Below are 13,294 nucleotides of genomic sequence, written 5' to 3'. Positions count from 1 at the left end.
GGAACACTATAGAGGTGAAATGATGGCTGCCTTAAGCCATCATTGGTTAAGATGGTGATCTAATCTCTCCATTATAAAACACATTCTATTGAGTAATCTGTGAAAGACACTTTGAAATACAGAAATTCTGCTCCCAACAACCTTTCACTCAAAGCTTTCATGCCAGTTGATGAGCCCTTGCCTGAATCAAACGCTAGGATTTGCACACAGCTGATTTTCTGCTTCTCTCATTTCTTCTATTGTGTATTTATTTTTCACACAATAACCCATCAGTATGCATCCTGTTTTCCCACTGTAGATTCTCTTTGGTTACTTCCTCCCCCACTATCTTGCTGATTACATTTGACAGCTCAGGCCCAGCCCTAGGGAGTCACCAACCCTTTATCTGCTGATCCCATCACCTCATCTTCAGCAAACAAACAGAACAGAAAACACAACACACATTGTCGCCTACCGATCCGCAGTAACTTTACAAAAATTTAAATTGTTCTTACACTCACTGAGGTAGACTAAAGAGAGTAGACAGAGGAAATAGGATTTATTATTATTTTTTTAAAATTAGATTATCTAAGCCCTGAAAAAGCTTTCCTCCTTTACTAGGGCAAAGCTGCTTGTTCTGTCACAACCAGGCTTTTTGTGACGGTATTAAACAGAAGCACCCTCATGTCTTCCTACATATGAGAATCCAGGAAGAGGTCTGGAAACCATTTAGCCAAATGCCCCTGTTTTGCATGGAGAAAGAAGCTGAGAGGTGATGAGCCTTGCCCAGGGTCCCTTGGCTGCTTAATGGTGGCTCAAAAACCGAAGCCAGATTTTAAAATATCTCCTGCGATGCTCTTTTCATTCCCTTCGCAAGTGTCTCATGATTCAGATGTTTAATAGGCACGGGGAAGATGTCGCATTCGGGGCCTCTTATTGCTAATTTGCATTTTAACCGCATCACCTTCCCACCTTTTAATACTTATAAGTAAAAATTCCCATTCGGACCCTTTTATTATCTTTAAAAAATCATAATTAACCTTCGTTTCTGCAGGTCGACGGAGAAAATTCAGGAAGCTTCTAGAGGGCACATATGATTATTTTCAGCCAGAAAAAAATGAATAATAAGGTTCTAGAGGACCTGCCTTCGCGGCTGTCAGGAGGCTGAAACGCCCTGCAGTGACAGCTCCAGGGTTCTGAGGAAAAGCCATCGGCCGGTGTCCCCTCCTTCCCTGTCCCCTGCGTAAACGAGGTCGCAAGATACCCAAGACTCCCGGGGCTTAGGAGACGTTCACAGCCGAGGGGAAAGTGTGGAACAAAGCGCAGCGTGGAAAAACCCCAGCCCCGCAACCCGAGAGGCCGGGAGACCGCGCCCTCCCCGCAGCTGCCACGCGGGCTGCAGAGGCTGCGGAACCGCAGTGCGGGCACTGGACCGGCCCCGCCGCCCCGGGGCCCCGCGCTCCTGCCCGTGGCCCGGGGAGGCTGTGCGCGCCTGCGGGGCCGAGCGCCCTCGCCGCAAGCGGAGCATCCTCCAGACCGCAGGGAGGGCGCGGCGGCCACAGGACAGCGGGCCCGGGGCTCCGCATACCCACGCGGGCCGCGACAGGCCCCCACCCGCCCCCGACACGCGCTCACCGGTGCGTGCAGCCATGTCGGAGCCAGCGCTGCGGGCCGTCAGCCCGTGAGCCCCGAGGTAGCGGGTCTGGCGAGCCGGGGAGGCGCCGTGGCCCCGGCGAGCGCTGCAATCAACAGGCGGCTCTGGGTCGGGCGCGGCGCCGGGCGCGCGGCTGCAGCGGAGCAGCCTGGGAAGCGTAGTTCCCGGGGGCGCGCAGCGGGCACGCGGAGGGCGCGCGGAAGACGGACCCCCGCCACTGGCCACAGCTCCGGAATTCCCTCCACCACACACACATCTCAGCTCTACCTCGCTCAGGTGTCCTCTCGCGGAATCTGGGTCCCCACCCCGTAAGCGCAGTGCAGGGGAGAGGGCAGCCTGGGGAAAAGCTCGGGGCTGCGGATAGGGTGGGTGGCACAGGCTTGGCGAGCTTGGGAGGAGCGTTTGGGTGAGCGAGCATCTTGCCTAGGAGCCTTTTTAATCTCTACCCTAGGATTTACTGGCTGGGCAGAGGCGTGGGAAGGAGGAGTAGCTGGGATCGTTGCCTGGAGGAGGTAGGAAATCAAAGTTGGGGTTAATGAGGCTGACCGAGTTTATGGCTCCAGGGCGTGGGACAGACACGCCCACGTGGGGACTTCACTAGGTGTGAGACTGGACACCTCAACCTTCCTGAGACTTAATGTCCTCATCTGTAAGTCAGGTTTAAAGCTTCAGGACGCACAACTCATGTCTGTGCCTCATAAAGGTTCCTTCTTTTGTAGGTACAGGGGAGTTCTTGGGCACGCTCCCTGCTGGGAAAACACTACAAAACAGTGTTAAGCAAAAGCTAGCGGGACCTCATGGGCTGGCTAAGTGAATAGTGTCTTTTAGCTTGTTCTCTCCATCACTGAAAATGTACTGAGATGTCTTTTCCTCTCTGCCTGGTTGTTAGGAGCTTCGAGCTCGAATACTGTTTTGTTTCTGAAGCATGAAAGTGGGGTGGGGTGGTATGAAACAAGGCATAGAAGCCTTGTATAATTCCTTCTCAGTCTCCAATACTTGCAGTATTGGAGTTTGAACTCAGGGCCTTGCCCAAGTGCTCTATCACTTGAGTCCTTTTTGCTTTAGTTGTTTTTCAGGTAGAGTCTGGAGTAGGGGCAACCTCCAACTGTGATCCTTCTTATCTCTTACCTCCCAAGTAGCTGGGGTTACAGATGTTAACCACTGTGCCCATCTGTCTCCTTTTTGACCCATTTCTGCATCCTTTGAGCATAACTTGTGCTTTTTCTTGATACTTTCAGGTGCGTTGAGTTTTGTTGCTGCTATGCAATATTTCTCTTTATTGTGGGATTTGCACAATGTGGAGGAGGAACATGAACCAGAGGGATGGATGCATCATGGTCAGTGTAATCTCTGTCTAAAATAAGAAAAAGGGTAAATGAAGGTGAAACAGCATTGCAGTCTGGCATGATGTGCAGTAATCATGTGGCCAAATAAAAAGTGCTGCAGAGGAAATTCCATATTGAAAAATAATGACCCCACCTTGCATCTGTGAAAAGACTTTCCTGTTCATGTTGTCATTGGATTTTGTACCAACCCTGTGGGGGGGGGGCGGCGAGGAGCTCTCCCATCAGAACTGTAGGAAGCACAGAGAGGTGATACAATTTATGCAAGGTCTACCAGCTGGTCATTAGCGGTCTCCTCTCCTTCCACCCCGGCCACCTTCAGCACTTGCTTTTGTAAATTTCAGAACAGGACCATGGCTTCCCCAACAGGTGAGCTGAACCTGAAAATAAAGTTAATTCTCTAAGAACTGGTAAATTCTGGAACTGGTGTGATGAACACTGGTACACAGTTGCTGCCGATTGAGATCCAGTTGTTTCCATCAGTTATGGTCACTGACTGTACCTCCTCACAATCACAAAGCTAAGCTGAAAAGAATGAAATAAAATGGAGCTGTGACAAGCCAGTTTAAATCATGTTCTCAACTTTTCATGTACATTTATTATTTTAAATGACCTGAGTAGCAGAGAGGATGTCTGACCTTTTTTATGCCGTGCATTCATTAGAAGTCATAGCCTTTTGTTAAATAGGAACAGGGCTGCTTACTGATCAAACTGGCCGTTTTTCTAAAGAAAGCTGATAGTTGGACTGGCAGAGTGGCTCAAGTGGTAGAGTGTTTGACTAGCAAGCTCGCGGCCCTGGGTTCAAATCCTGGTATCACCAAAAAAAAAAAAGTTGATGATAGGCACAATCTAAAAATAATAAAGCAATTTCATTCCTATTAGAAGAAAGAGTAGCAAAGATACTTGGTAGTAAAGTATCTTTTTTTCTTTGTTTGTCCTGTGGTTCCCCATGAGGAACACAGCTACATATGATGAAATGAATGGAGCATTACTATGTAAGGAAAAAGACAAAATAATTTCTCAAGTTCAAGTCAGAGTTGGTAGCCCAAGCAGAGATACAAGAGCTATTGTACTGTCAAGAGTCACATAGAGACTTTAGGAACACATTAGCATCAAACTAAAGAAAGTTGTGCGGCAAAATAACCTGGAGATGTGGCTCAAGTGGTAGAGGCTACATTGCAAATGCAAAGCCTTAGATTCAAATTCCAGTCCCACCCCCCCCCAAAAAAAAGAAAGCTGTGAAAAGGAACTTCTGGTTCACTTATCTATACCATACCATGAGGACTAAAATTTAGTAGGTGTTTATGAATGAATGCAAAAGGTAGAATGATTACTTAACCTTTCTATTTTTTAATACTGAAAATTAATGGTAGGTTAGGTTTTTTTTGAGACAGGGTCTCACTATGTAGCCCAGGCTGTCTTGAACTTTTCAATCCCTGCCTTTTTTTTTTTTTTTTAGCGGTACTGGGAGTTGAACTCAGAGCCTCATGCTTGCTAGGCAGGTGTGCCACTTAGCCACTCCACTAACTCTTTTTTTGTGTGTGTGGTGTGTTGGTTATTTTGAGATAGGGTCTCACTTTATGCCCAGGCCAGCCTGGACTGTGACAGGTGCACACCACTGTGTCCAGCCATTGGTTGAAATGGAGGGGGGGGTGTCTCACCAATGTTTTTGCGCAGGCTGGCTTGGAAGCAATGGGAAAGTATGGTACCATCTTCACTGGATGTCATTGCATCTGGCTGTGTGACCTGAAATTGGAATAGCCATCTTAGAACCATCAGGGATGCTAGCTTTAGGGCAAAGAACTCAACACACTGATGATGACAGAGTGGAGAGATAGAATGAGCCAGGGTCTGTGACATCGAGGTAGTACGTCAATCAGCCCTGGTGCTGTTCAACTTCTGGATTTCTTGTTATCTGAGATCATAAATATCCCATTGTTAAGTCAATTTGAGATGGAGGTTTCTTACACTCGAAGCTGAAAACGTCTTAAGTGTTACAGGTGAAATGTGAATGTAGTTTCTTTGGGTATAATGAAAGACTGCTTCTTAGGGCTAATAAAAATAACCAACCACCAGAAACTGGAGACAAAGGAAGTGGGAGGATATCATCACACAATGGGTAGCAATATGGATTTAACATAGGGCAGACAAGACTTTGAACCCAGATATTTACTGGTGCATTGACTGTGGCTAAATTTCTTTAACCTCTTGAAGCTTCCTTTCCTTGGTCTCTAGACTAAGGATAACGATACCTACCATATGGGGTTATTACAAAGATCAAATGAGATAATTGGAGTCAGGTATGCTACAAAGGACGTGGTAGGTAGTAAGGACCAGAAGAGCAGCAACTATGTTGGTGACATGTTAATTAAATCATATTTATAGTGTAATTGGCAGCAAGCATTTCAAAGTGAATCATGGACTGGGGCGTAGCCATGAGCAAGGCCTTGGGTTCCATCCCAGCATCAGAAGAAAAAAAAAAAGTGAATCACTATGTAATAGTGATACTGTTAAGCCAGGTGATGGTGGCTCACGCCTGTGATCGTAGCTGGGAGCCTGAGATCAGGAGGATTGCAATTCTAAGTTAGCCTGGGCAAAAAGTTCCAGATACCACATCTTAACCAATAGTTAGGTGTGGTGGCACATGCCTACCATTTGGAGCTACACAGAAAGCTGCGATCAGGAGGATCTCGGTTCCAGGCTAGCCCAAGCAAAAAAGTTTCCAAGACCCTCATCTCAAGGGAAAAACCTGGGTGCTGATGACATATACCTGTCATGCATGATGAAAGCTTAAAATAGAATTGCAGTCCAGGCCAGCCTGGGCAAGTAAAGCATGACCCTATCTCCAAAATAACCAGAGCACCTGCCTGGCAAGCATGAAGCCCTGAGTTCAAACCCTGGGACTGCCAAAAAAAAAATAGTAATTAATATTAAATGCCACCACAGAGATACCATCAGCAAAACCCAGAATGTAGCAAACTACCCAATTTCTTCAATAAATAAATTGCAAGAAAAACAAAAGAGGAGGGAAAGCTTATGGCTACACGGATATGAAGTACATAACTCTGTAGAATGTGTGACTACTGGTTTGAACAAAGTGACTGTTAAAAATATCACATTAACAAGATAACTGGGGAAAATGAGAACACAGGATATTTGATGTATTAAGGACTGTTTTAAATTTCGAGGGCCGGGGTTTGGTTCAAGCAGTAGAACGTTGGCCTAGCAAGTGTGAGGCCCTGAGTTTAAATTGACTATGGCCAAAAATAATAGTAATTGTTGATTTTTTTGGGGGGGATCCTAACCAATGTACAATGTAAGCATATTTAGAAATGTCACAATGAATCCTCCCTGTACAACTAATGTTTGCTAATAAAAATGCTTTGGAAAAAGCAAAATAAAAATAAAATTTTGGGAGGCGTTATAATGGTATTATGATCATGTTTTTAAAAATCCTTATCCTTGAAATTAATGTGAGTCAACTTCCTGTATAGCTATCCTTATCTCAACTAGCAAAAACCCTTGTTCCTTCCTATTATTGCTTATACTCTCTCTTCAACAAAATTAGAGGTAAGGGCAAAATAGTTTCTGTGGGGTATGGAGGAAGTGGGGAGGAGAGAGAGGGGGCGGTGTGGGTGGTAAGGGAGGGGGTTGGGGCAGGGGGGTGAAATGACCCAAGCATTGTGTGCACATATGAATAAAAAAGAAATCCTTATGCTTGGGGTGATGAACTGAATATTTACAGAGGAAATATTATCTGGGGTTTGCTTTTAAAATAATCCAGTGTGGGAGTAGGGGCAGAGTGTCAGGGTAGGGGTACTGACGAAAAGGGATTGGTCGTGAGTTGATCATGGTTGAAGCTGATTGATATGGCTTTATTAAACTATTCTCTCTACTTTTTGCTTTTTTGAAAATTCAGTTTTATTAATATATTTTGCGTATCATAAATTTCCCCTGCTAAAGTATACAACTCAATGGATTTTTTTTTAGTATATTCACTGAGCTGTGTAATTATCACCAAGTCTAACTTTAGAACATTTTCAGTATCCCCAAAAGAAATCCCATACATATTAGTAGTCATTCTTCCCTTTTCTTTCCCCCACACTCCCACCAATCTTTTTTTTTTTTTTTTTTGCCTTCTGGGTTTGCTTATTCTGGACATTTCACATAGATGAATTGAACAATGCACATACAGGCTTTTGTGACTGACTTCTTTCACTTAGCACAATACTTTCAGGGTTCACCCATACTGTAGCATGTATCAGTCTTTTATTCTTTTTTTATGGCCAATTAGCATTCTGCTGCATGGATAAATTTTATTTGGCTATTCATCAGTTGATGGACATTTAGATAGACTACACGTTTTGGCTATAATGTATAGTGCTGTTATGCACATTTGTGTAGACATATGTTTCTATTTCTCTCGAGTGTATACCTAGATCGTTATATTATACAGTAACTTTATACTTAGCATTTTGAGGTGCTGCCAAGCTATTTTTCAAATTATCTGCACCATTTTACATCCTAACTAGCAAAGGGTAAGAGTTTAAACCTCTCCACATCTTCACCAACATTTGTTAATGCGTCTTTTTTGTTGTAACCATCCTAGTGGATGTGAAATGATATCCTATTGTGAGCGGGATATGACTTTCCCTAGCAACTCATGGTGTTGGGCTTCTTCTTTTCCTCCTCCTTTTTCTTTGGCTTTTTGAGACAGGGTTTCACTATGTAGCCTATGGTGCTGTCCTTTACTAAGCACACTATGAGTTTTTTGGAAGTGTTTGTGAAGGAAGGGTATTAATTCTTCTCTGAATATTCTGTAGGATTTATCAGTGATGTTGTCTGAGCCTTGGCTTTTCTTCATTGGACATTTAAAAATGACTAAGTCAATTACTTTGCTAGGTCTACATGTATTTGGATTACATATTTCTTCTTGAATCATTTTCATTTGCTCTTTTTTTTTTTTTGTGGCACTTAAGATTGAACCCAGGACCTCATGGTAGGCAAGGACTCTACCACTTCAGCCACGCCCTCAGTGCTTTTTGTTTATATTTTGTTTTTGAGTTGGGGGTCTTCCTAACTTTGCCTGGGCTGTCCTTGAACTTGCAATCTTCCTCCCTCTGCCTACCAAATAGCTTCAATTACAGGCATTTACCACTGCACCTAGCTTAGTTTGTATCTTTCTAAAAATTTCTCCACTTCATCTACATTATCTAATTTGCTGACATGCAGTTGTTCCTAACATTCCCTTATTGTCATCTGTAATGTCTGTAGTGGTGTCTTCTCTTTTAGTCCCAGTTTTAGTAATTTGAATCTTTGGTCTCTTTTTTCCCTGCTTTGGTAAGTTCAGGTAAAAGAGTGTCAATTTTGCTTATCTTTCAAAGAACTACCTTTTGGTTTTGTTGATTTTTCTCAATTGTTTTTCTAATCTATTTTATTTCTTTCTGATCTAATGTTTATTATATTTATTGTGGCCCAGATGATTTCAGGGTGAATTCTACCAAACATTTAAGGAAGAAATGTCAATTCTGTACCATCTCTTCCAGAAAATAAAAGCCAAGGGAATGACTCTTATTTCAGCCTATTTTTAAACCCCATTTTGGGGGGAGCTGGACTGATGTCAGGGTCTCTCTCTCTCTCTTGCTAGACAGGCACTCTACCACTTGAGCCACCCCACCAGCTCAATCAGCCTAATTATAAAAATGGGCAAAAGATCTGAACAGACACCTCACTAAAGAAGGTATGCAGATGGCAAATAAGCATCTGAAAAGATGCTCAAGGACTGGCAGAGTGGTTCACTGTTAAGAGAGCCTGCCTAGCAAGCATGAGGCCCTGAGATCAAACCCTAGTACCACACACACACACACACACACAAGATGCTCATGGACTGTCATTAGAGAATTACAGATTACAACAATAATGAGATATCACTAAGCACCTAATTCAAAACACTGACCACACCGAATGCTGACGGGGAAGGAGAACAACTAGAACCCTCACTTACTGGTGGGGACGAAAAATGGAACGGACACTTTCAGAGTCCATTTTGTAGGTTTCTCACAAAACTAAATACAGGCTTATTATATGATCTAACAATCTAGCTCCTGGGTATTTATCTAGATGACTTAAAACTTGTGTTCATATATAAACCTCCTCATGGAAGGTTCCAAATTCTGGAAGCAACAAAGATATCTTTCAATAACTAAGCGGAAAAACCAATGGTGGGACAGCCATACAATGAAGCAGTATTAAATGACAAGAAATGAACTTACAAGTCACAAAAAGATATAGAAGAATCTTAAATTCATATTGTTAGGTGGATTAAGCCAGTCTGAAAGGTTGTATATACTGTAGGATATACAGTATCCTACATAACGTTCTGGGAAGGGCAAAACTATAGAGACAGTAAAGAGGATCAGGGTTGCTGGGTGTTCAGGGAAAGGAAGAAGGGAGAGATGAACAGGAGGAACACAAGGGATTTTTAGAGCAGTGAAACCACTTTGCATGACCCTGAAATGGTGTATTCATTTGTCCAAATCCACAGGATTATAAAATGCAAAGACTGAACCCTAACATAAACTAGGCGCCTTAGTTAAATAGCATACTGATATCAGTTCATCAAGTGTAACAAATGTGCCCCACTGATGCCAGATGTTAGTAACAGAAACAGGAAAACATACCTAAAACCATTCCAAAAATAGCCTATTAATACAAAATGAAGTTATGTATATTTCATCATCATGGAACTTCCTGTTTTACTCAGTTTTGATGTTTCACCTGTATTATTGCTGTTATGCTCTAGAATATGCAATTATGAACACGGTGTATAAAGGTTTATGGGATGCAGTAAAGGCACTGCTCAGAGGAAAATTCATAGCTGCTAATGCCTATAGTATAAGAAAGAACTCAACTCAATAACCTTCCTTTACACCTTGATAAGCCAGAGAAAGAAAAGCAGATCAAACCCACAGCTAACGGGAGGGGAGTAGGTGTGGCTCAAGCAGTAGATCACCTGCCTAGCAAGCAGGAAGCTCTGAGTTCAAATCTCCCTACCACCAAAAAGAAATTTAAAAAGGTGGAGTGAGAATAAAGATTAAAGTGGAAATAAATAAAAGAGAATAGAAAAACAATAGAGAGAGGCAATAAAACCCATTGGTTCTTTGAAAAATCAGCAAAATTTACAGACCTTTAGCTAGACTGACAAAAAAATAGAGGGGTAGAAAATCAGGAATGAAGGTGGGGCATTGCCTCTGACCAGAAATAAAAAGGATTATAAGAGAATGTTCAAACTGTATGCCAGTGAATTAGGTGAATAACATGAAATGAAAAATTCCTAAAGGCATACAAAATATCTAAACTGGATCAAGAAGAAACAGAAATCTTAGTGATTTAAAACAAGTAAAGAGATTAAATTAAAAAAAAAAAACTACCAACAAAGAAAAGTACAGGACCAGATGAATTCATTGGTGAATTCTACAAAACACTTGAAGAATTTAACAATTCATCTTACATCTCCCTTGCAAAAGTAGAACATGGGAGAATCCTTCCTAATTCATTGTATGCGGGCAGTATTGCTCTTATCCCACAACCAAATCACTATTCCTTATGAATTTAGATTAAAAAGTCCTCAACCAAAGAAAAAAACCCACACAAAACCATCTACCCCAAAGCAACAACAACAAAATCACACACAAAAACCCTCAACAAAATACAAGCAAATTGAATTCAACAGCACATTAGAGGGATAATGCACCATGACCAAGTGGAATTTATCCAAGAAACACAGGCTATTCAATATAACATCAATAAATACCATACATTGTACTGATAGAACAAATGGAAAAATCACACTATCAGCTAAATTAATGCAGGAAAGACTGATACTCTTAAATTAGAAACATTCTCAGAAAACTTAGGATAGAAGAGAACTTCCTCAGAATGGCTCAAGTGATAGAACACCTGTGTAACAAGCATGAGACCCTGAGTTCAAACCCTAATACTGCCAAAGTATGAAGCCAAATGTTTCAAGGAGGAAAACAAACAAAAAATGAAATATGAGCTACAAGTTGTAGGTAATAATTTTTATTTTTTGAAATAGAAGGAAATAGTCATAAAAAACACAGTAAGCCTGGATGGCTGGAAAACGCCCGGAGAGCTGGAAAAAGCCCAGATGTCCAGGAGAAAACAACTCACAGAGAACCCCAACTAAAAAAATACTAAAGAAGTAATAATTCAAGTTGATTAATTTCTGGAATTTAGAAGACTCTAGTAATAATCGCCAAAAAAGGAATCAGGGAGAAAAATATGAGAATTATGCATAATATATTCCAGAGTACCACTGTTTTAGAGGTGTTATATGGCTCAGAATATTTTACGGGTGGAGAAATTGAAAGTTACTAGAGACAGCTTAGAAATTAGCCCCCATAAAAAACACAAGTGGGTAGCTTTCAAATCTCTGTACATTTCCCGTGTTCAGTGTTGTAGGCACCTTAGTCATTTTGTCAGGTAAAGAGCTTGCTCCTACTGGCATTTATTTATTTATTTATCTACTTATTCATGCAGTACTGGGGATTAAACTCAGGGCTTTGCTTGCTGTGCAAGCACTCTACCACTTGAGCCATGGCCCAAGTCCTTTTGCTCTTAAGTTTGTTTTTCAGGCAGGGTCTCATGCTTGGTGGGAGGGGCCTCAGACTGTGATCCTCATACCTTCACCTTCTGAGTAGCTGGGTGTGCGCACCATGTCTGGTTCGTTTTATTTTTACTTAAATTAGTGTATATGAATTGTGCAAAGGGGTTTCATTGTAATAGTTCCACACATGCGTCTAATGACCTTTGACTGTGTTCTCCCCCTCAGTTGCTCTTTCTTATCTTCACTTTCTATTGGCTCATTTTCTGCCCCTTACTTTAGGTACCTACTATTCTTTTAGTAATCTGTAACTTTTCAAAGTTACCTTTCTGGTTCCTTATCCAGGCCTGTCTTTCCTCTTGAATCCAACGTTTCTCAAATAATAGGAATGTTGGGAAAAGAGTTTCTATAGTTAAATGAATTTGAGAAATGCAGTGTCAAAGTCCAATAGGTTTACTTCACTGTTGGACTTCTAGAGCTTTCAGGATTCCAATGTGCACTGTGGCTCTCCAAAGAAGGAAATATAGGAAATACAGCTTGCAATATTAATACCATTAGTAGAACTCTCTCCACTGAGCACCTAGTAACACTTCATGTAACCTCCTTCTTCAGTCTTCAAATAGAAACATCTGGTCATTCAATAACCCTTTTTCTTAGTGGAAAACATGCTAAATGCTGTAAACTCTTCATTTTGAAATGTTACTTGATCTTGTTGGTGTATTGAGACCTGGGATTCTGCCTCTCTCTTTGGTCCTGGGATGGGTACACTGGATACCACTCAAAAGTTCATGCATGGCAGGCTTATGTTGACAATCTAATTCAGTCTATGGGATCAATTTATGATCAGGTCTATTTTTTATTCCACCATGTTGGGCACTGCTGGAGCTAAACAGATGAGTAAGACCTACTTACGCCTCCTGGGAGTATGCATCTGGTAGGGGAGATAAGTACAAGATAAGATTCAAACGAAACACAGGGAGTTCCAAACAAGAGGTACCAACCACCCTTGGGGTTCAAAGGAGAAACAATAACAGCTGAGCGGATGGGGGTAGGGGGAGACAATTGGGACAAATCAGAAAAAACATCTCATGAAGACTGTGTCACTTGAGACAGACTTTAAAGGTTAAAAAATGCGCTAGGTGCAGAGGATCCTATCTGTAGTCCCAGCAGTTGGGGAGCTGAGACCCTGGCGAGTGAGGAGCACGTGAACCAGGCGCTCCAGAGCAGCTGGGGCAACATAGTGACAGCCTGGCTTTAAAAAAATAATATTCTCCCCGAGGGTACTGGGAGAATAGCGTTCCAGGTGGAGGGACTAGCATATGCAAGGCGTGAAGATGGGATTAAGGAAGAAAGTTCAAGTGACTCTGTTTAGCAGGAACGTGACAAATGTGCAGGATGAATTATAGATGGAGTATGGCCAGTGCTTGATCAGTGAAAATAAAAATAGTAACTCCAATGTCAATGCGGGTTTATATTGATGCTATTTGTCCTCAAAGAGACACCGAATGATATTTGAGTGGGAAGGTGATATGTGGGACCGCTTGCTCTTCTCCACCCCCCAACCCCTTTTGTGACTGTGAGTGTGCTCCCTGAACCCTGTATCCTTTGCTTCTGTCCAGCAGAGCAATATATAAAAAGCTTCAGCCAATGAAACAAACTTCCCAAACTAGGCACTAGGCAATGCGCGCCCAT

The 13,294-nt window shown here is 42.2% G+C and overlaps 1 protein-coding gene and 1 long non-coding RNA gene across 6 annotated transcripts in view; one reads left to right on the top strand and one right to left on the bottom strand.

The window, feature by feature from the left end:
- Positions 1 to 1,769, bottom strand: part of Tmod2 (tropomodulin 2) — a 54,615-nt gene extending 52,846 nt beyond the window's left edge. For 4 of the 5 annotated variants that reach the window (XM_074065955.1, XM_074065953.1, XM_074065957.1 and 1 more), the window contains exon 1: positions 1,615 to 1,769. The gene's annotated coding sequence lies outside the window, so the exon portion shown is untranslated. The remainder of the gene's footprint in view (positions 1 to 1,614) is intronic. The other variant, XM_074065954.1, reaches the window with a different exon arrangement.
- Positions 1,770 to 1,780: 11 nt separating this feature from the next.
- On the top strand, positions 1,781 to 6,385 carry LOC141420813 (uncharacterized). The gene is made up of 3 exons (XR_012445475.1): positions 1,781 to 1,941; positions 2,085 to 2,145; positions 2,872 to 6,385. It is a non-coding gene; the product is annotated as an uncharacterized lncRNA (long non-coding RNA).
- Positions 6,386 to 13,294: the final 6,909 nt, after the last annotated feature.

Source organism: Castor canadensis, chromosome 2 (genome assembly GCF_047511655.1).
Source record: "Castor canadensis chromosome 2, mCasCan1.hap1v2, whole genome shotgun sequence".
In the NCBI taxonomy this organism is placed as follows: Eukaryota; Metazoa; Chordata; class Mammalia; order Rodentia; family Castoridae; genus Castor; species Castor canadensis.
This window is presented reverse-complemented; position numbering and strand designations above follow the sequence as displayed.